Source organism: Dermacentor andersoni, chromosome 10 (assembly GCF_023375885.2).
Source record: "Dermacentor andersoni chromosome 10, qqDerAnde1_hic_scaffold, whole genome shotgun sequence".
In the NCBI taxonomy this organism is placed as follows: Eukaryota; Metazoa; Arthropoda; class Arachnida; order Ixodida; family Ixodidae; genus Dermacentor; species Dermacentor andersoni.
This window is the reverse complement of record NC_092823.1, coordinates 58,435,146-58,461,891: the sequence shown is the minus strand read 5'-3', so window position 1 is coordinate 58,461,891 and position 26,746 is coordinate 58,435,146. Positions and strand designations below refer to the sequence as shown.

Genomic DNA, 26,746 nt, shown 5'->3' with positions numbered 1-26,746 from the left:
TATAGCGTCGCTGCATTTGAATTGCTACTTTTTCTTGCATGCGTGCTGAAAAGCGCGCGGGGTGACTTTTAAATAACACTAAATTGCTAGCGCGTTTTTAGGTCCTTGCGTTGGCGTTTTCACCTGTCGCACACAGGCTTCCATGACAGTCTACTCTCCGAAGCAAATCAATATGAACGCTTGACGGACTGCATCATTACACCAAGCCCCGCGATACATGGGCTTGCCCGCCCTCAAAATCATAGAGAGTGCGTGGCTGTCTTGCACGCATCATCATCATCATCATCATCATCATCATCATCATCATCATCATCATCATCATCATCAATCTGGTTAAGCTCACTGCAGGGCAAAGGCTTCTCCCATACTTCTTCAACTACCCCGGTCATGTACTAATTGTGGCCATGTTGTCCCTGCAAACTTCTCAATTTCATCCGCCCACCTAACTTTCTGCCATCCCTTGCTACGCTTCCCTTCCCTTGCAATCCAGTCCGTAACCCTTAATGACCATCGGTTATCTTCCCTCCTCATTACATGTCCTGCCGATGCCCATTTCTTTTTCTTCATTTCAGCTAAGATGTCATTACCTCGCGTTTGTTCCCTCAACCAATCGGCTCTTTTCTTATCCCTTAACGTTACACCTATTATTCTTCTTTCCATATCTCGTTGCGTCGTCCTCGATTTAAGTAGAACCCTTTTCGTAAGCCTTCAGCTGTCTGCCCCGTACGTGAGTACGGTTAAGACACAGCTGTTATACACTTTTCCCTGATCTGATCTGATCCTCCCCAGCTGCCTTCCCCCTTTGCATAGGTCCCAAGACTTTCTTTACTTCTTTCGCCGTTACTTGATCGTCTGGTTCCGAGCACTCCCTTCCCTTGTTATATCTGCCTCTTTTCTATTACCTCTCCTTCCCAGCACTGGTGACCGGTGCTCCTGCGTGAGTCGCATATCAAACAAATATGAAGAACCATGTACGCTTCTTTTTCACTGTCAACTATAACTTTGCCTTGGATAGGCGTTGGAAAACACATGACATTGTTTAAATGGTAGAAAGCTGAACGGGGCCGTAAAATTGTATCTCCAGTATGTGTTAGTGACATGAACCAAAGGAGAAGGGTTCCCTATAGTTCGTCAAGCGTTAAGGAAAAAAGAAAGAATACAAGGTCTGGCGCTTCGCTGTGTTTAACCTTTATTGTTTGCTTTTGCAAGAATACTCGTACCAGAATTCATGCTAGAGCAGTTCGCGACGCACAAGAACAAAAACATACCCGGCCATATATTGTCACTTGTCCTGCCCTCCAGACAACGGCTGCCACTGTCTGCAAATGTTCATATCGCTTTTGCTGTTTGACAAAGAGCTGAGGATGGTCGCTTTCAAATGTTGTCCATGGAAATCCTACGTCTTTTACATCTTTTTTCAGCCTACTGCTACACTTAACGAAGGCTTTGGCAGGAAAGGGTACATACGTAAAAGGAAGAAATACATCACTCACACATGGTTCAACGATAATCGTTCACAAGCGGCTTTGGCTTTGGTTTAAAAACAAGCCTATTCATACACACGTACAGTATTAAAGACAATGCATGTTCTTGTTGACCGTAGAGCACAATGTAAAAACCACAGTTCACGTAGGAACAAAGATATGATCGGACAGCTTAGACAAAAATGAATGGAGGGTCGTACAATCGACAACCTCTTGAGGTAAGAGATTCCATTTTCTGTTAGCTTGTGAGAAGTATGAATACAGGTGTCATTGTGAAATCTGTATTTCGATAATTGTTTATTGTGCTTCGTTCTTAAAATTGTAGCGTTAAAGTGTACTAAAACCTGGTTTTGTCTATTTTTAGAGCATTCCTCTGGAAAATTAGCACGCGAAATAGCCTGAGATATCTAGCACGATCGCTAATTATCGGGAGTCCGGCGGAGCGTAGAAGTTCACTCGGGTAATAATGACGGCGGTACTTATTATAAATGAATCTGGCTGCTTTTCTTTGTACGCTCTCTAACTTCGCTATGGCACATTTAGTGTATGGGAACCAGCATATGGCGCCGTATTCTATAACGGAGAGAACGAATGAGGTGTACGCGAGTAGTTTGGTAGAGGTTAAAACGTGTCTGAGGGACCATTTGAGGGAAAAATGCGCTGAAAGTTATTTTGTTGCTACGTAAGACATGTGTTTGTTCCATTTTAGATCGGAAGAAATAATGATCCCCAAATGCTTGTATTCAAGAACCCTTCGTAGTTACGTTTGCTGAATTTTGTATGGAAATGTTAGTGGTGCTTTCTTTCTCGTGACTGTCATGACTGTTCTCGTGACTGTTTTCATGCATTTAGCATCTGCCATTCCTGACACAATTTCGCTACAGTCCGTCATTTAAAACTACCTGATCATCCTTGCTCTGTATTGCTTTATAAATAATGCAGTCATCTGCGAACATGCTTACCGTTGCATCAATGCCATTTGCTATGTCGTTGATATAAAGGAGGGAGAGAATGTGAGCTAAAAATGTGCCCTGAGGCACACAGGATAAAACTTCAACGCAGTCTGAGGATTTCCCTTCGAAATGAATGAATTATTGACGTCGTGACAAATATGCTATAACCATTTTGTAAGAGTCCCGTATCCCAGAAACCCTTGCAGTTTATGGATTAGTTTTCGATGCGATACCCCATCGAAGGCTTTTAATAGGTCAAGAAAGATTATGTCTACCTTTCCGCGCTTAACGATTGCTAATGCTAAATCATGAATAGTCTCCATTAATTGAGGTGTTGTAGACAAACCACTCCTAAATCCGTGTTGGTTAGGGTTAAATAAAGAATGGCTTTTAACAAAAGTTACTATGTGTTTTAGTATTAAATCATCAAAAATTTTCCCCGCTGTGCAAGTGAGTGAAAAAGCACGGAAGTTTGAAGGATTTCTTGCATCACCCGATTTATGAATAGGAATAATTTCAGCAATCATCTATTCTTGAGGAACTTCAGATGTTTGCAAGAATATTGTATAAATTAGCAATTAGTATTTAGAAACCCATTTAGCGTACCTTCTGAGAAAAGCATTTGGAATCTTATCAGGGCCGCTTGATGTTATGTCGAGATTAAGTAATAAAGAAAGAATTCCCACTTACGTTATAGTTAGCTCATCAAATGCGTCACTTATGTCACTTGTCTTTGTGACCTTCTCTGCCATGGTGTTATTGTTAACTGTGAAAACTGATTGGAAAATTGAATAAATTGTGTAGCCTTGGTTAAGGCTTCTGTCGGCAATAAGCTGCTCTCCTTCGGAGCCCTAGATATGAGGTAGTGCCAAAATATATGAGCGTTTTTTAATGAATTTATTTAACGCTTCATCTAAGTACATTTCTTAGCCGTTCTCGCTGCTATCTTAAATGCGTGAAAAAGTTCGCTACTTTTTCTGGTGTACTTGAAGAAAGAAGTTGTTTTCTTTCTAAGTTTTGTGAGCCGTGCAATTCTGCGTTTGAAATCTTTAATCTATCTTGATATCCAGGGATCGTTTTGCGTCCGGCCTTTACTTTCTTACGAATTAATTTTACACAACAGTGCTCAACATTGGCCCTGAAAAGCACTCATAGGTTATTAATCGGCATGCTTCCACCGTGGATACACCGAAGGAATTCGGGGTAAGATTCTTTTAAGAAGTCAAGAACACTAACGTCATCGGCATTTGTCCAGTCGTGTATTTGAGTATTTTTCTTCGGGCTCACGGCCGGTTGTATAACGTTAATGAACATATTAAAGGAGAGGGATTGAGCCGAGCCATCATGACTGACTTCCCCTTATTAGAGCGTGGGCTTGCTGTGGGCACTAAGCATAAATATCAGCAGAGATGGAGTGAAAACTGTATCTGGCAATTCTTGCGCATTGAAAAATCTCCATGGTTCGAGAATGAAACTTTCAGCCGAGAGTATTGCTGAAAGATGTTTCCAAAGCAATGCTTTTATTTGTGAAAACAAAGTACACATTTCTACAAGGTTTTGCAAAACACATGTAGAACACCATCACAAAATGCACAGGATGCCTCCGTCTTGTTCACATCACAATGTCACACTTCACACATAGCCATCATAAGCACTTCAGATTTAAAGGCCATCTCGAACAAAATGTTTAGACAGCACTAAAATTCTGGTTTCAAAGGTTTATGAGGGAAACGAGAAGCTGAAAGCAGGAGCCAACGTTTAGACAAGTTGACTTGTGATTTTCAAGGCCCTTGGGGTTTTACGGGCCAAAACTGCAATGTGAATATGAGGCACGCCGTAGTGGGGGGCTGTGGAAATTTTGACCACCTGGGGCTCTCTAACGTACACTTTAATCTAAGTACGCGAGTGTTTTCGCACTTTGCCCCCATCGAATTGCGGTCACCATGGCCGGCATTTCATTCCGCGATGTGGTACTTAGCCCCCAACACCACAGCCGCTAAGCAACCATGGTGTGTAGACCTACGCTAACCTTATCAGTGTTGCGTGTTATGCGCACAAACGAAAGCGCAGCAAACGAACCAATTACTGGGAACGTCTTGCTTTCTACCTGAAAAATACCGTCCACCATAAAAAAAGGAGTTTTGTTAAATTCAGTGTACATTAGAAATTATAACTTCACGCAACCTTCCATTTCAAGCCGCATGTTTGTGTTCCTCCAGCAGTGTCAATTCAGTGTACATTAGAAATTATAACTTCACGCAACCTTCCATTTCAAGCCGCATGTTTATGTGTTCCTCCAGCAGTGGCACCCTCGGGCAATGTCTCGACTTCAGATAGTTTTCATCATCATTATCATCAGCCTGCTTTGTGTCCACTGCAGGACAAAGGCCTCTCCCTGCGATCTCCAATTACCCTGGCCTGCTCAACCGATTCCAACTAGCGCTCGCGAGTGCCAATTTCATCGCTCCAGGTAGTCTTCTGCCGTCCTCGACTGCGTTTCCCTTCTCTTGGTATTCATTCTGTAAGCGTAATGATTCAACAGTTATCTAAACGGCACATTCCATGACCAGTCCAGCTTCATTTCTTGCTCTTGATGTCAATTAGAATATCGTTATAGCCGTTTCCTCTCTGATCCAAACCACTCTTTTTCTGTCTCTTACCGTTATGCCTAACCATCTTCGTTCCATCGCTCTATGCGCGACCCTTAACTTGTTGTCAAGCTTTTTGTAAGTCTCTGCCCCCTAAGTCAGCACTGGTGAAATGCACTGATCGTGCACCTTCCTTTTCAATGCTAATGGTAAGCTTCCACTCAGGAGCTGACAATGTCTGCCGTATGCGATCCCACCCATATTATTCTTTTGTGAATTTCCTTCTCATGATCAGGTTTCCCTGTGAATAATTGGGCTAGGTAAACATACTCGTTCACCGACTCTAGAGGCTGACTGGCTATCCTGAACTCTCGTTCCTGTACCCGGAAATTCATCACTATGCTTTTACTTCTGCATATTAATATTCAACCCCACTCTTGCGCACTCTTTGTTAAGGTCCTCAATCATTAGTTGTAACTCGGCTGCGTTGTGGCTGAATAGAACAATATCATAGGCAAACGGAAGCTTGCTGAGATATTCGCCATCGATCCTTACTCCTAAGATTTTTCAGTTTAACAGCTTGAATTTTTCTGCCAAGCATGCAGTGAATATCATTGGAAAGGTTATGCCTCCCTGTCTTACCCCTTTCTTGATAGGTATCTTGCTGCTCTTATTGTGTAGAATTATGGTACCTGTAAAACCTCGGTAGATATTTTCCAAGGCATTTACGCAAGCGTTCTGTACTCCTTGATTACGTTATGCCTCTATGACTGCCGGTATCTACTAAATGAAATGCCTTTTCGTAATCTATCAAAGCCACATAGAGAGGCTTATTGTACGGCGCAGATTTGTCGATATCCTGGTTAATGACATGGATGTGATCCGTTGTAGAGTACTGCTTCCTGAAGCTAGCCTGTTCGCTTGGTTTACTAAAGTCCATAGTTGCCCTTACACTATTGGAGAATATTCTGCAAAATATTTTATATAACACTGAGAGTAAGCTAATGGGCCTATAATTTTTCCATTCTTTAACGTCTGCCTTTTTGTGGATTAGTATAATGTTCCAATTTTTGGGATTCTTGCAGTCGATAGGCGCTTTGTATAAAGAACCGACAGTTTTCCAAGCAGTATGTCGCGTCCATCCTTGATTAACCTCGACTGTTATTTCATCTTCTCCTGTCGCTCTTCCTCGTTTCGTGTCTCGTGAGGCCCTCTTGACCTCAACGATAGTTATAAGAGGAGTTTCTATGTCCTGTTCATTACTGTTTCTAGTGGAGGTATCCCGAGCCCTCTGGGTATTGTACAGGTCAGTGTACAATTCTTCCGCTTCTTTTACTATGTCATCGAGATTGCTGATGATATTACCCTGCCTATCTTTCAGCGCATAAAACCTGGGGTGTCGTATCCCACATTTCTTGCTCACTGATTTCAGCCAGAAAGCGGTTGCACACTTTCTGTGCTTGTCGTTTCTTTATTAGGTCCTGTGTTAGTTGGGAGAGATTGCCTACTGGTTGGCTTGGTGCCTCCTAATCCAATTGCTGCCTCTTAAGCCAGCTTAGTTATGGTTTTATTCATTAGCTTTGCGTCGTCTCTCTGTTCTAGGTTGCCTATTTGTTTGCAAGTACAATCCTGAATTTGTCTGCTTTTAACCTTCTGTCCCTAGGTTGACCTGTTTCTTCTTGACCAATTCTGCTCTTTCTTCAAATTGAGGTGAATCCTAGCCCTCACTGTGCTATGCTCACTGCACTTTACCCAACCAATCACTTCCATATGCTGCACAATGCTGTCATCAGCAGAAAGTATGACGTCAACTTCATTTCTTGTTTCACCATTCTGGCTTTCTAGGTCCACTTTCGGTCGCTATGCTTCCCGAAAAATGTGTTCATTATTCTAAGTTTCTTCCTTTCTGCGGTCTGCCAGCATCTCTCGTCCAGCGTTCCTAGAATCGACGCCGTATTTGCCAATTGCTTCTTCTCCAGTCTGCAACTTCAATACAATAAAATTATAATCCTCAGCTTCAGTCCTGACAGACATTTTTCCTGTACACGACACGACATAAAGCCCGAATAACTTGTTTTTCATACAGTCGCCTAAAAGGAGCAATTTATTTCGCTGCTTCATTGATATGGTTTGGTTGAGAAGTGGCGGAAGAAAAGCTTTTACCTACAAACGCATGTAATACATCCCACGCCCTTGTTCAAACACACAAACCTCATATATTCCACACAGTATGGCTATATTTTAAGTGAAATACATTTAAATGGAACACCCATCTACGAGAACAATTTTTTTCTGCGCTTAACCTAAATTTTACGGGCAGTTCGCTTTTGACCTGCATGTACAGGCGCACACTACTGTGGCTTCTCAATCAGTTTCACTTGTCCAAGAGTTATCATTTCAATCTTCTGAGAGAATTCCGAACAAAATTGCTAATACAGTAGTATGTTTCTACAGGACACAGTCACGTTCTCTGAAGCATGACGGAATTCAGAAAAGAAAACATCCGATCAGCCTTAAAAACCTGCAGGACACGTACATTTTATTCATTTACGAGATGAAAAAAATCAAGGAGAAATGAAGCGCATCGTCATAAACAACAAGGTAAATGAAATCTGGCAAAATTTATTTTCAACAAATTGTCAATGTAATAAAAGCACATAAACGTTCCAAAGAATTCCAAAATGAGGACTATACACAAAGAAGTGACATAGAATGCGACTGAAGGTATCCGCGCAATGAAAAGCAGCACCTGGGGTAAATGAAACCAATTGAACAAGTCCAATGAGATTAATGTGTTTGACCTCGATGTAGTGCAATCGTGAGATTGGGGCGCTTAAAAATTAAGATTTTTACATATTTATTTATTTATTTGTTTATTTATATTTTATTTATTTGTTTTTAATTTATTTGCTTTTATTTATTTATTTATGCGAATGACTTCCTTGAAATGCCCGTGTAGCTGCTTTGGCTAAGCATCAGTCACGGGGACAATCACTGCAACGTCAATTTAGCATATTGGGGCGATTTGAGCCTAGTACCATTACGAGTAAGGTTTTTCAAAGCGTCCATTTTCCTGCGTGTAAGTCGCCCATTTTCTCGGTCATACGGCAACACCAGTGAGACTTCGCTGTAGCGTAGCCTCTTTACTATACGATCTATTCGCTGCGTCAATGAGGTGGAAACCGCAGCCATACGAATATGAAAATACGCGTACGTTTTCATTGTCTAAAATAAGGCGTTTGGTACTGTTCTCATGAATGGACCTGAATAACTACTCCAAAGACGCTTCTGTGTTTAGATTTCATATTTTACAGATCAACTCCTAAAGCATTTCAAAACATTCTGACATCCATCAGACAGTCTCACGTTAAAGTAGCCGTCACTGCATCAACGCACCTGGGGAAACATTTACACATAACCTGACGGCATAGATTTACAAGTGCTTTCATCTAGCATCCGATTATTGTTCTCTGTTGCGTTAGGCTCACTTTTGCTTCACGTAAGCGGCGTGCCTTATTTCGATCTCATTGTTAGCACTGTCGCAAACAAAAATTATTTTGAAAATCTCGATAGGTTCTCTACATTTTCGCATGCCTCTAACGCAAGAGAAACTTAAGTTTGTCAATGTATAAAAAATGTTGCACTTGCAAGAAACAACGTTGCTGGCGTATCTGCTCTCAGGCACATTCTTAGATCACGTGTCAGTGTCATACAACGGCGAGAACGGCGTCCTGTACGTTTGTCAGAAATTGCCAATAACCATGCAATATCTTTTGCAGTTCGTCTAAACCCTCTTCCGATTCTCAAATCTACTGACGCTAATCTTCGTGACGAATGCGAACAATGGAAAGCACATGAAAAACATGAGTACCATGAATTGCAGGATGCGTAACACTAACTACATACGGCACCAAGTCACCTGTGGAACATGTCAGCTCGCGACGGGCGCAGAGTGCCGGCATTATGCTTGTCTGAACACCTGTCGTAGTGCTTACGCCGCGATGGTTGGCGCACTGGCAGCGCAGCAAGTGGGCGTAGGTTGCGTCGACCTCGTACCTCAGTCTCTGAACGTCAGTGGAAAAGTGGCGTGTCAGGTTCAGCGAGATTTGTAGAGGCTCGGATGGTCCAGTGCCAGTGTTCTTGAGGTATATTACGAGCTCGCGCAGAAGGGGCATCTCCATGGTAGTGTCCAATATTCGTGCGAGGTTTCTAAAATTGAGATAAGACAAGCTATTTCGCTCCGCACCTGATGTCATGACTGAAATGCAACTAGGAGAATGGTTGCCAGTAATTCAACACGGAACAATATGAATGCAACATTGTTTGTAACGAACAGCCACATCACTCTAAAACATTCATATAGAGCTTTGTTTTCTTGCAAGTACTGAAGTCCAACAAACAAACTTCATTAATCAACAGCAGCAACTTACCCGTGCTATTATTAGGCAGCAAAGATATTTACTTGCAAGCATAATTTGTTAAAGGATCGTAAAGTAAACGGAAAGGAATTTTTATAGGGATTTAAGGCCATTATATTGTGCACCCATTGAACAGTGAGAAAGTGCAACGGTGATTGCAAACGAGATCTGAAAACTATTCAATTGCGACGTCAAGTGCAGCTCTTCTCTATAGATAGCAATCCGATTTTTGTGTGTATGTTCCTTGGGCAGTCTAGCTAAGTGGGTCTGTTTGTTTAATTCAAAAGCCCGCAGAACACATGAAACGAATAATGGAGACAATGGTGTAATTACTAGTGAATCAATGTGGTGACGCAACGTATTGCCACCAAGGAAACCCATGTTCGTCATGCGCTGCCAGCAGGACGCTCTTGCGCTTGCAGAAGGAAATACCTTGCTACCAAGCAGCGCCGCCGCAAAGTCCTCACAAAGTTCTTGTGGCGGCCACCCAGATTAAGTCGGTGGCACGTCGGTGATTACGCGCCACCTACTGCAGGCGCGTTCGTCTTTCACGCTTCTCTTTCGGGGAGTATTCGGACGCCCACTATGGGCCCGTTCGATGTTGGTGACAGCTTCTCAACGCGCACATTCCGCCGTGCGCTATAGTCGCTGCCAAATTTAACGCCAAATAAAGTGATGTTGAGAATAAAAATGACGGTCCACCAGGACGCCACACAAACAAGCAGCAATACCCGTGATTGAAATGCTATGCAAGTAAACACATTTTTTGGAAACGTTTGGCACCCAACTGCCAAAAAAGTATAGTATAGAGGACATTTACTCGGAGTTTTTTATACAAGATGGCGCTACAAAGGTCGTGCCACGATGCTGCAAAATTTGTTGTTTTCGGAGTTTTGTGCGATATAATATTTCGATATCATGTCAGCTTTGTCACAAATAAAACTGAATATGGAAATGTGGACAATGTCCCGACATTTCGCTGTACGTCTAGCGCTACATCAAGGATATTGTTCAGTGCATAAAGCATGCCCATTTTCAATACAATAACGTTCCCAATGCGTATGTTTTCAGGCAATTTCTTAAGGAAACAGTGGACATAATATGTAAGCAATATTGATTTTTTTCTGAATACTACTCGCTCTCTTGCTGCACATCTGCAGTCAGTAAAAGAGCCAATTATTGGCAAATGTCAAATGTAATCGTTAGATTATTCTCAAGAAAATGCACGTTGAAATCTGAAGCGATGATGAAGATGTGGAACAATAATAAAGACACCATAAAAAATTTTTCCATGAAAAAAATTGCAAAACTTCAAACGCACGCACATTCCTGAAAACACATTACTGATACCAAAGTATCTGTCTACCCTACCACCCCCATTAAGCATTCTGGACGCATGGCGATGACCATGACTACATCTCTACTTATCTGAAGATCAAAGGTGTGAAGAAGTTTACTTCACTTAAACCTCGTCGCCCAATTAAATGACCTGCATTTAAAACACGTATGGAGGAATCGCGTAAAAATCATCTAGTTTGGGACTTGGATAATAAGTTCAGACAGACTATTCAAAAGTCTCGAGCTAATTTCAGCTATTACCTTAACATGCAGAGTGCGATAAACAATTACAGCTAATTCGAGCCTGCCGGCGAAAAGCAGAATGCAAATACCGGCGTACCAAATCAATCCTAGATGTTAGGGAGGTTAAACGCACTCAGAAGACGATGCAGCGAATTGTTGACATGTTTCAGGCCAGTCACCAGAAATTATGATGGGTATTTCCGGATCCCCCTAAGCGGCTTTCCCAAGTCTCGACCAGTGTACAAGATCTCGGACGGCTCAGCAGTGGAGTGTGACCCTCTCAAGACATCTGCTATTCATCAGCGATGTCGCTAAATTGACGCTGATGAAGATTTCTGGGCAAGGCTACAAGGGACAGAATTCTGCTCTGCTGCACATTTTCAGTCGCTACATTTTGTTCGTGAAATGTACAAATAAATACTCCCCTATTTATGCGAGTCTTGGAGGTTTCACTATCTGCGTACCGATGCTGGTCATGTCTAGGACTTGATGAAGTTATATATCTTACGCTTGGTATTCTGGGCCCAAATTCTCGAGATAGCATTCTCAACATTTAAAAGTAAGCATGGCAGGAAGGGTCGGTCCCTCAAAATCGAAGTAAAGCAACCTTGTTCTACATTTAACACCTGCCAAGTCTCCATTGCGTTCGACATTGTACCGAACCGCTGTATTTGCTAGCTACGTTGGGAAAGTTATGAAGATGAGGGCAGTGAAGCGCCTTCAACAGTGTCGTAAGAGCAACAAGGTCTCTCCATGAGCTACGCCTGTCTTCCAACGAAGTCGATCAAGACAGATTGTGATGCATCTCGTGACGTAGGTGCAACGCCAGATACTCCTTCAACGACTAACTGTGCTGCTATTTCAAGACCTCTTGCAGCATGGGATCATACGAAAGCGTGACTCATGAGTACACGATGGCGTAGTACACGATTGGTGGTCACATTTACAATTGAATATGCACATATATGTTTGAAACTGCCTTGCGGCGTCGGAAATTCAGGAGTATTTTAACAGCGCAGCTCCTCGCGCCCCATGCACGTAAGGCGGAGTCGTGAGGTCATAGGCGACTAAAAGCTCGGAACAGCGGGCGATGAGGCACACCTCTCACCTCCTCTATTCCGTGCGTACGTGCTGCTGCTATGGGAAGATTGAAGAAACTCCGCACTCCCGAAGAAGCGGCTTACAACGAAGAGCAGCGTACTGCCAAATGAATTGTGATGCGTCACCACCGACCTGAGCCGGAACACCCCGCCGAAACTGCGGCTGAGAAGAGGCGACGCCGAGTCGAGGATTGCGATTTTCAGTCCGGGGAACGCGAGTCGGCGCCTGAATCGTCGACGTCACTGAGAAAGCCTCCAGCCCACGACTACTCGAAAACTTCCAGGGTCAAGCCCGCCGAAACATGGGGGGTGCGAAAGGCCAGCGTAAATTTCTGGGCTTAGAGTCGCCGAGCCGAGGGTCCTGTGTTTCGGGCCAGAAACTGCGAACGCTGCCGACTGAATGCTCGGCGCCGCCGGGAATCGGTTCAGGGCCCGCGCATCGCCGAGAATTTCAAACGTCAAGCCCGCAAACGCATGGGAGGTGCGAACGGCCGCTTCCAGCTCGAATTCCTCTGCATATAGTTTGGACACAACTGCCGCATCTGTGGGCGGTTCTGGTTCGATGTGAATCTCTCCAAGGTTAGCTCGGTGCGGAACTTTGAACAGAAGGGCTCTGCCTTGCAAGTGCTTCCCGAAGCCTACCGTGACACCACCGTCCATTACGGCAACCATGACTACTGTCGGACGTTGAGGGCGAAGACAGGATCGAAGATGACGACCACTGTTACTGAAGCACTGCAGATAATAAGTCGTCATGGACGTTCAGGGGTTTGTATACGCGTGACTTCCTGGGGCTTGTGTGGTTTACTGGCGTGGCCGTGTATGACCTCGCAAACACTTCGCGACACTTAGCAAATCGAGGCGAAACCTAATATAAGCATAATTAAGCCATGCATTACATCGTAAGACTTAGCAAAACCTAGCAACGCTTGGTATGAGCCTAGCCAAGCCATGTGTAACATCGCAAAACGTAGCCAAACCTGGCAACACTTAGTGTGAACCTAGCCAAGCCATACAGTACCTCGAAAAGTACAAGAAAGCCTAGCAACACTTTGTATGAACCTACACGAGCTATGTATAAACTCCCAAAACTTAGGAAAACCTAACTATACTTCGCAGAAGCCGGAACTAGTTTTCCTTGTGACCCAGCCTTGCACCACTAGCGAAAATTCCCACATTTTTTCTGTCGCACTTTCTGTTCCGCCAGGTGGGGTGCTAAGCCCTACACATTCAAATGCTTTCGAACAGATCTATGGGCGTCGATCTCGGGAAACACGGCTACATAGTATAATGAGGCAACTAAAGATGACCTTTCGGTGTAACACACGAATATATTCGGGTGAAAGTGCGAAAGGCCGGGACGAGGGTTTCCATGTAACTACTACAACAATGCATACTGCTTTGACCAGAAAAGTGCTCTGTGGTTTCCTTCATGCAAAAACCCGATGGTATGGTAAGCCGTTCGTATCGTTAAGCAAACAATGCAAAACAAAAGAAGAAATAATTTCGGGGGATCGTCGTCAATAGGGCCCCTACGATCAATTTGGCCCCTACGAATCATATGCTAAAAAGAGGCTCGCATGAATTATCACCAAACCGCACTTCATCGGGAGAAATCGTGCGATTCTTTATTACAATCCATGCTGCTACTGTACCACAATTTTCCGGAGCTTCTGCGGTATGGTAAACTTGATCCCGAAAACTCCTGCGCAAGTAACATTCGCAACACTTCAAAGCCTCCAATCTCAAGCATTCCCGACCTATCTTGAACTTTCGCTGCACACATCTATAGCGGCTACCGAAGCCATCATGCGTGTTCACCTGATCGCGACACATTTTATTTGGTGTCCTCAGGAAACACGTAACATACGGAATTGATCTTCCTTGGCACCATCTGGCTTGCCCACCTACAATGAGGACGTCTACAACGCACGCAATCATCTTTACGCTGTACCCCGGCTCTGTTTCATTAGTTTTTGCGCATGTTAGAAAACCGCCGTCAAACTTTGATGTACACAACAAGCCAAGCCTCACTTTTCCTGAATTAAAAAGCCAAGCTGTGGTGGCGTCAAGAGTGTTAGGAGAAGTTACCCAACAATTTTCACATGAGGCGGGGGGGGGGGGGGGGGGGGCACTACGCCCCACTCCTTGTTCATACAAACAGTTCTCTCAAATCTGCGTGCTCGACACGAGCAGTTCACATGCCAGAAAAGCTTGTTTAAATCCTAACTAAGAAAGCTTGCTTGGCAAATTCTACGCGAGAACAGCGTCCCGCGCTTCGCTTAACACCAGAGTTTAATTTTGAAAGAGAAATTATATGCACATCCTAAGCGCACTTCCACCTTCGTGGTCGCCGTGATGTACAGTATGAAGGCCAAGTGGGATAACGAGGTCGCTGCGGGCTGTATGCTTTAGTTGCAAGTGAAACAATGCGAGGGTGAGCCGTGGATGGTGGCTTCATCGGTCGCTGCTGCTGCCGCTGTTCCCCACGCCACCCTTTGAACAGCGATTGTCCGCGCTCATCGAGTGAAATCTGTTTATGGTTGCCTGTGCGAGCGTCACACCATGCTTGCCAGTTAGTAAGGAAGTGTTTATGAGTTTGCACAGCCGATAAAAACTACTATGCTTGCCTTGTATAGATCTCTAGTAATTTGGTAAAGTAAGTGATCCTTGGCCTTCCGCACGAAAACGCGATTTAAAAAAAACCCTAAATCCTGCACTATTTCTTGGGATTTGAAGGCATCCTTTCATTTAATATAAATCTCAATACGCCGTGTTCTGAAACAAGCGCTAGATATACTACATTTAAACCATCAAGGAGCTCTTCAAGGACAGCGCATAATTTTATCAGTGGCAACTGGTATACTATGGTGACTGAAAATCATTGCGCTAACTAATCTGCCATGTTTCCCTATGGCAATGGAAGATCTGCTTCAATTCCACTTGCAAGAGGTGGCGCAGCAGCTACACTTCGTTGTTTGATGTATGTCAATGATTTCCACAAAGCGTCGCACATATTTCCTGGCTCCTGACTTGAAAATGAGGTTGCAACCTCCACTAAAGATATGCAAAGAAACTTGTACCGACCGTAGATTAATAAGGCATTGTCACCAAGTCATACTCGTTCATATTAGCATGGGCTCATAGTTCTGCCTGTGGCATACTTGGAACTGTGAATGTAGTACAGCACATAGGTTTTTTTGTTCACGTTATAGTACACAGAAGCGAGTGCTGTGTACCATGTTAGGTATACTGCACAGACGGCTACTATCAGAGGAAAATACTTCGACAGTGGTAACAATGAACGTGCGCAATGAAGGCGAAAGCGCTAGTTCAGGTCCTGAGGTCTGCAGTCCTGTGAGATACGCTTTCATGGTAACATGTCCCACTTCAATTTTTGGCGCCAACTATAGATTCTGTACTCGTCTTTTGCCGATCGTCATGTCATCCTTGTAATCCTGTTTTCTAGGGTTTTTACCATTGCATAAATTTTTTTTTTAGTTCCTATGTATATAAATATTTTCCCTTTCCTTCGAACAAAGCATCGAGCCCAACTTCTTGGGTTGCCCTCTCGGCCATTATGTGTGCGTCTCTCTCTGTCAATGTAAAAAGAAGTGATAAAGATTGCACAGTAGGTCGTGTAATGTCGGAGTTGGCAAATGGATGCGAAACTTCCAACAATTCCCAGTAAGCATTTCTCCGTTAAATTGCGCACGTAATCTATTGTGAAAGTGCGGATATTTGGGGCACTACTTTCCCGAACAGAAAGGAAGAAACCAAAACCTACCTGTTGTTAATGTCCAATTCGAGACGAGCATCCATCTGGAGCAATTCACGGAACATCTCCTGTCGTCGGACGTCACGATTTAGCAGAAAGATGTTTTGAAAGCGTGTACCAGCCTGTTCGGCCATTCTTAGTCGACATAGCCTGCGCAAATACGGTAACACAAAGTCTATGCACGGGTCGGGAAATGTAGATACTTCAACGTCTATCACTGCGGTTCCCCATCGCAAATTGAAGCGCCGGTAGAAGTGTCCTGGTGACCGGGAGACTGCAGAGATTCTCAGGACCAAGCTCTGAATACAAACGTGAACCGTCAGCAGTGCCCTTATGAACGTTTCCCATTCGGCAAGATGATCTGCGAATAACAACGGCATCAATCTATTTCACATCTCGAAAGTGTTGTTTCGAATACACGCGTGTAATGGAAAAGTCACGTAAAAAACACAAAGAACGTTTATAAACGCTAGCGGGCAATCACAAATGTTCTCGTAGAATGCTCTGCCCAAATCATGACATTTAATCAAGGAGAGCCGCAGCCTACAGTGCGTCTGCCAGTCTAATCATGGTCATCCTGCTGGAAAAAATATTGCTGCGATTTTAAACCCTAAACTTATGCACAGAGTGTTCGCTATACTAAAAAAAATGCATCTTTGGTTGACTGAATATCGGAGTTTCTTTCCCAGCGTTCGCAATATCTATGTTTCAACTCTATTAACTCACCCTTGATGCCTGCTTCAACAGGTGTTCCCCAAGCTTCAGTACTGGGTCCTCTTTTATTGCTGCTTTATATTAATGGTCTGACCCTACCAACCACAGGTAAAATACGCTTTTTTACTGGTGATTGCGTTTGATATAAATAATCTCATCTGGCTGTCCTTAACAGTTATTTTCCTGACTTCTGCAGCAGCTCCAAAGCATGGCAAATGAATATCAACGTTTCCAAAACACTCTCGACGTCCTTTACACGCCGCTTGTCTCCTTCCTTGCCTATTCCTTTAACAATATTACTTTAAATAAGGTCTTGGAATTCAAATATTTAGGTACCCTACTTACACACGATTTCTCGTGGTCGAAACACATTGTTGTCCCCTGTAACAAGACTTTTAAAAGACAAAGTTGCTTAAATCGTACACTGCCGTCTTGCTCCTCAACAAGCTAAACTTCTTAGATATAAAAACCTCATTTGCCCCATCCTCGAATATGCCTAAATTGTACGGAACCCATAGAAACTCTCTGACGTCAAAAAAACTAGAATCAGTGCAAAAAAAGGCAACGCATTTTGTTTGCAGAATATATGACAAGGAATTTTAGCCCTCTAAATCTCTTCCATATTTGGTCTCACTCCTCTTATAGAGCGTCGCAAACTTGAATTCCTAAATTCCTTCCGAGTTAATCAATCCTCCTCACCTCTCCTCTATGGACAATTTCTTGACTTTTTTTAAAGCCTCATGCACGAGTCTCCATGCTCTAAAATTCTGAACTTTTGTTTGTCCGCACTGATTCCTTTAAACGCAGTTTTTTTCCGTCAACAATTGAACTCTGGAATTCATTACCCGGCAACATCCGTTCACTATCACTGAAACAATTCACGCAAGCTTGTTTATAAATCTCGTATGTTTGTTGTTCATCCCATTCCTTCAATAATCTAATTGAGGCTGAAGTATGCACAAATAAAATAAATAAAAAAGCTATTGAACAAATTCAAAAACATGGATGAGCACTCAAATCTGCAGATAACATTTTCTGCTTGAAATATACGGGTATAGCTAAGCAAGATATCTAACCTCTAATAATACTTCAATAAAAATGACCCATACAGGTTCTTTGTTCCTAGTGTGTCGTGGACAGTATGTGGTTATCAAGCTGGAGATAACACTCCGGTTAAACCGGACACGCAGGGTGATAAAAATTAACGTTTACTGATTCCCTGAAATTAAAACGATAATGAAAGTTCAAACACAACCTATGCGGTGAAGTTAGAAGCGCGATCGTAGCCGTCTTGCATGAGTAATGCATACAGAAAAGAAAATTTGCTGTCGGATATTTCGGAACACGGGCGTACAAGAATGACTCAATAAGAATGATTGTGCGTAAATAAAACTGCACCTTAGTTTGTAATACAAACATGCCCTCTTGCTCCATTAATTAAAAAGGTAAATGTTTCATGTTAGTTATTCAGGTGTTGGACAGCCTCCTCAATTTGAGTAATCATGGCCCCATAACTTACGTTCAGGCTTACGTAGATTCGACGTACACCTCAGCTCCAAATTAAACAAAAAAATTGTGAAATTAAATTTCGTCATCTGACACAGATGTTGCAGGGGCGGCCCCACCTTGTTTTGTATAGCGTTAGAATGCACGCCTCTTCTTGACGCGTGAAGTGCACTTGAAAGAGCACGACATCTGCTAACGCGTCATTTCACGCACTTCATGTACAAAATTCAGCAGGAACGGTGTGTGAGCGCCAGTTTGACATGATTCCAGAAGCTAGATGACTAGCGCAAGAACGCAATATAGGTAAACAAAGAAACATCCAAGTCTCCCAAGTCAGGAGCTACAAGATAGGGCCCCGCGTTGTCGTTTTATGTTTGCGCTCGTCTTTTTAGCAATATTCGATCGATTTTTCTATCAACGTTTGCTAATAAATTCAAACTGCTTTCATGCTAAACTTTCATCATCATCATCATCATCATCATCATCATCATCAGTCTGGTTACGCCCACTGCAGGGCAAAGGCCTCTCCCCTACTTCTCCAACTACCCTGGTCATGTACTAATGGTGGCCATGTTGTCCCTGCAAACTTCTTAATCTGATCCACCCACCTAACTTTCTGCCGCACCCTGCTACGCTTCCCTTCCCTTGGAATCCAGTCATCATCATCATCATCATCAGCCTGATTACGCCCACTGCAGGGCAAAGGCCTCTCCCATACTTCTCCAACTACCCCGGTCATGTACTAATTGTGGCCATGTTGACCCTCCAAACTTCCTAATCTCATCTGCCCACCTAACTTTCTGTCGCCCCCTGCTACGCTTTCCTTCCCTCGGAATCCAGTCCGTAACCCTTAATGACCATCGGTTATCTTCCCTCCTCATTACATGTCCTGCCCATGCCCATTTCTTTTTCTTGATTTCAACTAAGATGTCATTAACGCGCGTTTGTTCCCTCACCCAATCTGCTCTTTTCTTATCCCTTAACGTTACACCTATCATTTTTCTTTCCATAGCTCGTTGCGTCGTCCTCAATTTAAGTAGAACCCTTTTCGTAAGCCTCCAGGTTTCTGCTCCGTACGTGAGCACTGGTAAGACACAGCTGTTATACACTTTTCTCTTGAGGGATAATGGCAACCTGCTGTTCATGATCTGCGAATGCCTGCCAAACGCACCCCAGCCCATTCTTATTCTTCTGATTATTTCACTCTCATGATCTGGATCAGCAGTCACTACCTGTCCTAAGTAGATGTATTCTCTTACCACTTCCAGTGCCTCGCTACCTATCGTAAACTGCTGTTCCCTTCCGTGACTGTTAAACATTACTTTAGTTTTCTGCAGATTCATTTTTAGTCCCACCCTTCTGCTCTGCCTCTCCAGATCAGTGAGCATGCATTGCAGTTGGTCCCCTGAGTTACTAAGCAAGGCAATATCATCAGCGAAGCGCAAGTTACTAAGGTATTCTCCATTTACTCTTATCCCCAATTCTTCCCAATCCAGGTCTCTGAATACCTCCTGTAAACACGCTGTGAATAGCATTGGAGAGATCGTATCTCCCTGCCTGACGCCTTTCTTTATTGGGATTTTGTTGCTTTCTTTATGGAGGAGTACAGTGGCTCTGGAGCCGCTATAGATATCTTTCAGTATTTTTACATACGGCTCGTCTACACCCTGATTCCGCAATGCCTCCATGACTGCTGAGGTTTCGACTGAATCAAATGCTTTCTCATAATCAATGAAAGCTACATATAATGGTTGGTTATATTCCGCACATTTCTCTATCACCTGATTGATAGTGTGAATATGATCTATTGTTGAGTAGCCTTTACGGAATCCTGCCTGGTCCTTTGGTTGACGGAAGTCTAAGGTGTTCCGGATTCTATTTGCAATTACCTTAGTAAATACTTTGTAGGCAACGGACAGTAAGCTGATCGGTCTATAATTTTTCAAGTCTTTGGCGTCGCCTTTCTTATGGATTAGGATTATGTTAGCGTTCTTCCAAGATTCCGGTACGCTCGAGGTCTTGAGGCATTGCGTATAGAGGCTGGCCAGTTTTTCTAGAACAATCTGCCCACCATCCTTCAGCAAATCTGCTGTTACCTGATCCTCCCCAGCTGCCTTCCCCCTTTGTATAGCTCCCAAGGCGTTCTTTACTTCTTCCGGCGTTACTTCTGGGATATCGAATTCCTCTAGATTATTCTCTCTTCCATTATCATCGTGGGTGCCACTCGTACTGTATAAATCTCTATAGAACTCCTCAGCCACTTGAACTATCTCATCCATATTAGTAATGATATTGCCGGCTTTGTCTCTTAAGGCATACATCTGATTCTTGCCAATTCCTAGTTTCTTCTTCACTGCTTTTAGGCTTCCTCCGTTCCTGAGAGCTTGTTCAATTCTATCCATGTTATACTTCCTTATGTCAGCTGTCTTACGCTTGTTGATTAACTTCGAAAGTTCTGCCAGTTCTATTCTAGCTGTAGGGTTAGAGGCTTTCATACATTGGCGTTTCTTGATCAGATCTTTCGTCTCCTGCGATAGCTTACTGGTATCCTGTCTAACGGAGTTACCACCGACTTCTATTGCACACTCCTTAATGATGCCCACAAGATTGTCGTTCATTGCTTCAACACTAAGATCCTCTTCGTGACTTAAAGCCGAATACCTGTTCTGTAGCTGTTCTGTAGCTGTAGCTGTAGCTGTTCTGTTGGAATCCAGTCCGTAACCCTTAATGACCATCGGTTATCTTACCTTCTGATTACATGTCCTACCCATGCCCATTTCTCTTTTTCTTGATTTCAACTAAGATGTCATAAAGTCGCGTTTGTTCCCTCACCCAATCTGCTCTTTTCTTATCCCTTAACGTTACGCTCATCATTCTTCTTTCCATAGCTCGTGGCGTCGTCCTCTAGACTTTACTGCACTTTACGCTAGACTCTAGACTTTACTATGCTTGACTTTACTCTTACGCTACGAAATTTTGTTCAATGGCAGGTTGTGCTTTCCCAATGTTCTATATTTTCTTTGGTACATTCAGCTATCTTGACGAAACGTATTCATTACATCCTTATTTTTAACTATTCATTTAAGCTGTCCTTCAATAAATTATATAGAGTCAGGATTTTACTGCTAGGCTTCGCTGTCAGTTCTCGGGTCGACTGAGCCAACTGGCTTAAGTCAACTTTCTTTTTATGTGTTCAAATCGTGCAACTACCACTTGCGAACGCTTCTTTCATTGTGAGCTTACGGAATGCGACAATAATTTATTGCGTAGTATTCTTTAATTTTCTTTACAAAGAATACCCTTATGGAACTGCTAGTAGTAGATACCTTTAGTGCTATTCAGCATGGCTAAATTATGTTACTCGCAAACTTCTTGGAAACATTTGCCTAAATACTAATATCTTCTTAAGATCCGCTAACATTTAAATGCACTTTCGTTAAACATCAGCAACTGCGCTACGGATGCATAGTTTATCCGCAAGCAGCCAACACCAGGCCGCCACTGGAACTAATTTGTTCGAGAAAGCGATAATGACAGAGGGTTATACCGCAAGAAACATTTTTGAAATGCTTAATCTCGCGTCTAGCGCACACCATGATGATGGTGACCAGAATTCCTAGTGGAAGCTTCGTGCAAATGAGTGGACCTAAATAACTAACCAGCATTACCGTTTAATGACAGAAGGAAAAAGCAAATTAATGACTCACTCCTGGGTAGGGGCTTGAAATTCCGACTTTGATGGTCGAGACATTGTCATGGGCCCTGTTTGTTTGTCGCGTGTAGGCAGCTTCTCGTCTGTTGTGTTGTCACAAGCTCGACCATCATCACAATGTTGTAGTCAAGCAAGAATCAGGCCAGCCAAATCCTTGCATGAGGTATCAAGGGGGCGTACGAGGGCTTATTGTTCAAAATATGCGTAAACCGGGTGCGTCGGTATTCAGTACTCATGAAAATAGGCCATAAGAACATATTTATCAACGAAAACGAGGCCTTCGTCCAGTCCTGCCTTTTCATTCTTTGTTCCATCGGGCTGTTTTCACAAACATTAATCTGCCTGTTCCTAAAATAACGTACTATGTGACGCCGTTTGTCAGACGGATGTTCCACAGTCAGTGCCACGCTCATGACTGCTACTGGCTAACGCTCTTCTGACTAGAACTCGTGCCCATAAACCGATACCCAGGTGTGTAAACGTGTGAACAGCTGTCGCCCTCGCTCTATTATTAGAGCAACACATGCGTTGTGCAGAGTGTGAGTTTCAGCGCCATCAGAGGGTGAATTGAATTATTGTCCTTTTTCATTTACTTTGGTCTTATCGTTTGTATATTTCAATTATAAAAAGCATGCTATCAAAATGCTTTCTTTTACTTCTGTAGCTGTTGGCTTCGTACGGTCGCAATTAGAAGGAAGTTGCAGGTGAATTCTCGCCGTCACCGTGATGTTACTCGTAAAGTCCACGTGTTAAAGGGCTCTGTGGAGCCCCGCATACCGTATACAGCGGGTACGAGGGAAAGTCTGAGAGGCTAAGCTAGGAAGGCTGACGTCTTGATGGACATCATCCCGCGCGCGTAATGTTGGAGGTCACGTGATCAAGCGTGTACCGGGTGAGAGAGTGTAAGGAGGAAGTGAGCACGCGGTATAAATTTCAAGCTCGGAATGGGTGGGAGGGAGAAGTGTAAACGCCACGTGTTTATTCCTCTAGCCCAGCCGAGGCTGCACGTGGCTTTTTCTTAAGGCAGAGAGCATGAGTTTTTGAGGCGCCATGTTTGGGAGGTGTTCTCCGCGAGGCATAAATAATGGTTGAGCCGATATGACTCTTGGCGTCATGTGCACGGTCCAACTGCACGCTCACAGCTAGAGATTGCATATATTGAAGTTCAGGAGACACGTTGAAGCGAGAAACAGAAATAAATGTTTAATCTTGTGTTCTTGTGCGCTTCATCCTTCCAGCAGTGCGAGAGCGAGTGTCCTTGTTATTCGAGTGAGATATATTCATGTTTCTCTGTGCGCGTAAGACATTACACTTGTAAATTTACTAAGCAAATGTTTACTCTAATATACACTACCAATAAAAGATGAAGCTTTCTCTGTGCATAGTATATTACTTTGCTATACCTATCAACGCTTTGGCTTTCAAGCGAACCACGCTTTTTATGCCACAGATTGCATCTATGTCATGAGGACTCATGAAAAAAATTGAAGACGAAGCAATGACTGGAGCATGGCGGTGTTATTTAATTAGACTGTGGGGCAGAATGAGGTGATTCGCCCGATTACATTGTTTTCCGATAGCAGAGGAAGTTACCTGGTTACGCTGGTTACCAAGACAGAAGACACCTGACTTATATGCTCTGCAATCTGATGGCGGTTTACGCCGAAGCAACAAGGTAATGAAGGCATGTAAACTTTCGATATAAATAGGACATGCCTCTGATTGGCAAGTGCCATTTCTATGCTATGTCGACCGTACGAACATCAGTCAAATAAAAAAAACAATAAGTGCCAAACAGTACATTATTTGGCAATCAATGCGTACCGCCTCCCTAATTTGGCTTTGTCCGTTTTTTTATAGTCATGTACGTCTAGCTATGAAAAGAACAGCAATAATGCGAGAACGAGGTAGATGCTGAAATCTTCGTACGCAGAGTTTCGGACAGTGCCAAAATATGTTAACGTTATGCTCTTGCTTTCAATAATGGGAAAGAATTAACAGTAATACTGCCCGAATAAAGACCTGCCTATCAACATCAAATGCTATTGCGATCCATGCTACAGTATTGAGCTTTGGACGATATCCTATGCGTGTGTTATACCTTATACAATAAAGTACGAGTCGGCGGTAAATCACTTTTCAAGTGCCAAGTAGCAGTACCATGCGAGTTTATACTTGAAGTTTGTTTTATTGGGCATCAAACTTGTTGGTTGTATAAGCCTTGCGCTCTTGAGCAGCTTATTTCATTTATTTGAGCGTAAACTTCGCAATACTGACACTCTAAAGATGTGCTTCAGTTAGGCTTTAAAAATCGTGCAAACATCTAGTCAACATAGTTTTCAGTCAACATACCACACGTCTGTTACACTGGCGGCCCGAAACATATCTCTGAATAGGTAGGGGAACGAGCGCTAAAGCGAATTCACCGAAAATGAGACACGTCAGCGTACCCGAATACCGAGTTCATTCAACCCATACATTCATCAAATTCATCAAAATATAATTGCAGAACATAGTAATATTACTGTTGAGTTTTCGATCCAAATTACATTAACAAGTCTTGGCGGGAAGAGCAGACCAGGCTCACACTCATTTTCTTTTTGATGCTGTCAGATTTAGTGAACTCGGGAGACGCTAATGGGTGTTTCTAAGTTTTCGCTGCCACTCGTCGAAGGCTGCCAGTTACTCGAGGCAACACACAGCACGTGACCGTGCCATCTCCTTTCCAAACGAAGCCGGCGTAGCCCTCGCGCAATGCTTTCCTGCCATTTCCCCCCCCCCGGGCGGAAGCGAAATGGCTCCGCTTGGTTTCGCGCGTAGCTTCAGCGCGCGCCTACGCAACAGGAATCCTTGCTACGAGAAGAAAAGGGGCTTAACCAAGTGCCCGATTTTTATTCAACATATAAGAAGCCCACAAACAGACACGAACAACAACTCAAGGGAAGTTACTGGTACTTAATTTCATTATTAATTTGATCAGTTTTGTACCTAATTTCAATTAGTAAGTACAAGTATTTTCCCCTGCATTTTCCACGGTATCTTTATTTGCTTCTTATGATATGGAGTGCTTGGTAATGACTCGCGCTCCAGCGCCGGCGCAGCTGTGAACTCATGAAACCGCCCTTTCCCGCAGCTGTTCTGCTCTGGGTTATTTTTTTTTTTTTTTTTTTGTGCGTGAGCAAGACAACGTCACCGATTTTTTTTCCGCCAGTACAAGCATACATGCTTCACTTGAAAAAGGAGCATTTGCATGGTATTCGTTCACTTCAGTGCAAAACTTGACTGCCAACCCCTCTTGTAAGATAGTGTGGTTCTGGGTAAAAGCGTGAGCGAATTGGCCAAGCGAATCATTTAAGCAGAGCACAACCATCTATGGAAACACATGTATCAGGAAATCGTCCATCTCCTTTTGAGAAATATTGAAGGAATGTTCGCGCATGACAATGGATGTTATTCACGAGCAAGGCCCCCTATACATTTCGATATTGTTGTTGGTTTGCTTCCGGGACGTGTTGTATTACCCGTCCATTTAGTGTAGCTATTTGTAGCTTTTATCCAGCAAATCAAGACTTCATTGATATCAGAAGAAATGATGGTTGGGCGAGTTGGTACGAATTGATAGTGAAATATTTAACGCGCACAGTTGACAAGGACAAAGGACAAGGTGTGTCCCCCCTTCACTGTGTCCTTGTCCATTGTGCGCGCTAAATATTTCACTATGACTTCATTGATATTTTGTATCATGTGCGCGTGTGTACTTGGTGTCGCAATTTATCCAGTATCGGATGCGCTACGTCTAAGAACTTTAGTAAGAAGTCACAATCATGTTCTTTTGGTACTGCCACACGAGAGCAGCTCTATGAGCACATGTTCTGTAACGCGATATTTGTGACTGAACGGCACGCTTGTCAGGTCGAATAATCACACTAGACGAATGGTTCGTGCTGAAAAAGGAAGTACCTTAAAAAAACTGATGAAAAAAATTTGAATATGCCTTTTATTTCATTTAAGTTGGTATTTCAAGCATCGGCATTGCCCTTATTCTATTACGTAAGAGTTGTACATTGCTGCAATGTTATTGGGTGTTGGTGGAACTTATGTGGCACGGAGAAGTAAAATATTGGTCTTAATACTGTAGCTAGACGGTTTTATAGAATTTTGTCATACGTTTTGCATCGTGGCATGAAAATACGCACACACTGCAAATATATTGGTGTGTAGTATACATCATTAATAAATGATCATTAAGTATGATCATTAATAAATGTGTGCCTGTTGTTTAATGTGGTGAAATAGTCATTATGCAGATACCAAACGATGAGGCATAGAAAACTGCCCAAAATGTGTTCGCATAGATATCCATGGCCTGCCATTATTTTAAAACTAGAAACCCAGATTTAGGCAGGAATCCTGCGCAATGGCAGCTTAGTTTTCTTTACTGCATCTCGAATGTGCGTGTAGCATATGCGAATTAAAGAAGGAAGCGCGCACATAACCTCGTTCACGGCAATCGAACTTGGTAAAGTTGGTCAACATTGCGAGATTTCTGGCGCATTGTTAATGCAATTGGTTGGTTTTTCCGCTACTCACGTGTTCCTTCCGCCACTCCCGCTTCCTCATTGGCAAGCATTAGCTTAATATGGCAGGGCCCTTGTTCCAAAACTTCGAGGTCCGGAAGAACGCGCACTCGTATGCTTGCTTCGTTTTGTTGGCCGAGCCTCATCCTTCGTCTATGTGCGCCAACCAAGCGTTCCAAACTCGGGCCTGCGATACGCATTCGTGCGTTTGCAGTGGCGTCCGAGGTGTCGTCCTCTGTCGCCTGCTGCGGAGAAAGCGCACCGTCATCCGGTGCTTCGGAGGCGTCGCTTACGTTTCTCTCCCGTGAACTGTCTGCGCTCTGAAGAGGGAACAT

At 43.3% G+C, this 26,746-nt stretch overlaps 1 long non-coding RNA gene across 1 annotated transcript; it reads right to left on the bottom strand.

Annotated features, from left to right (window-relative positions):
- Nucleotides 1-7,627: 7,627 nt before the first annotated feature.
- Nucleotides 7,628-26,705, bottom strand: LOC129388293 (uncharacterized). The gene is made up of 3 exons (XR_011890333.1): nt 26,425-26,705; nt 15,912-16,263; nt 7,628-9,234 (listed from the first exon to the last, which is right to left on the bottom strand). It is a non-coding gene; the product is annotated as an uncharacterized lncRNA (long non-coding RNA).
- Nucleotides 26,706-26,746: the final 41 nt, after the last annotated feature.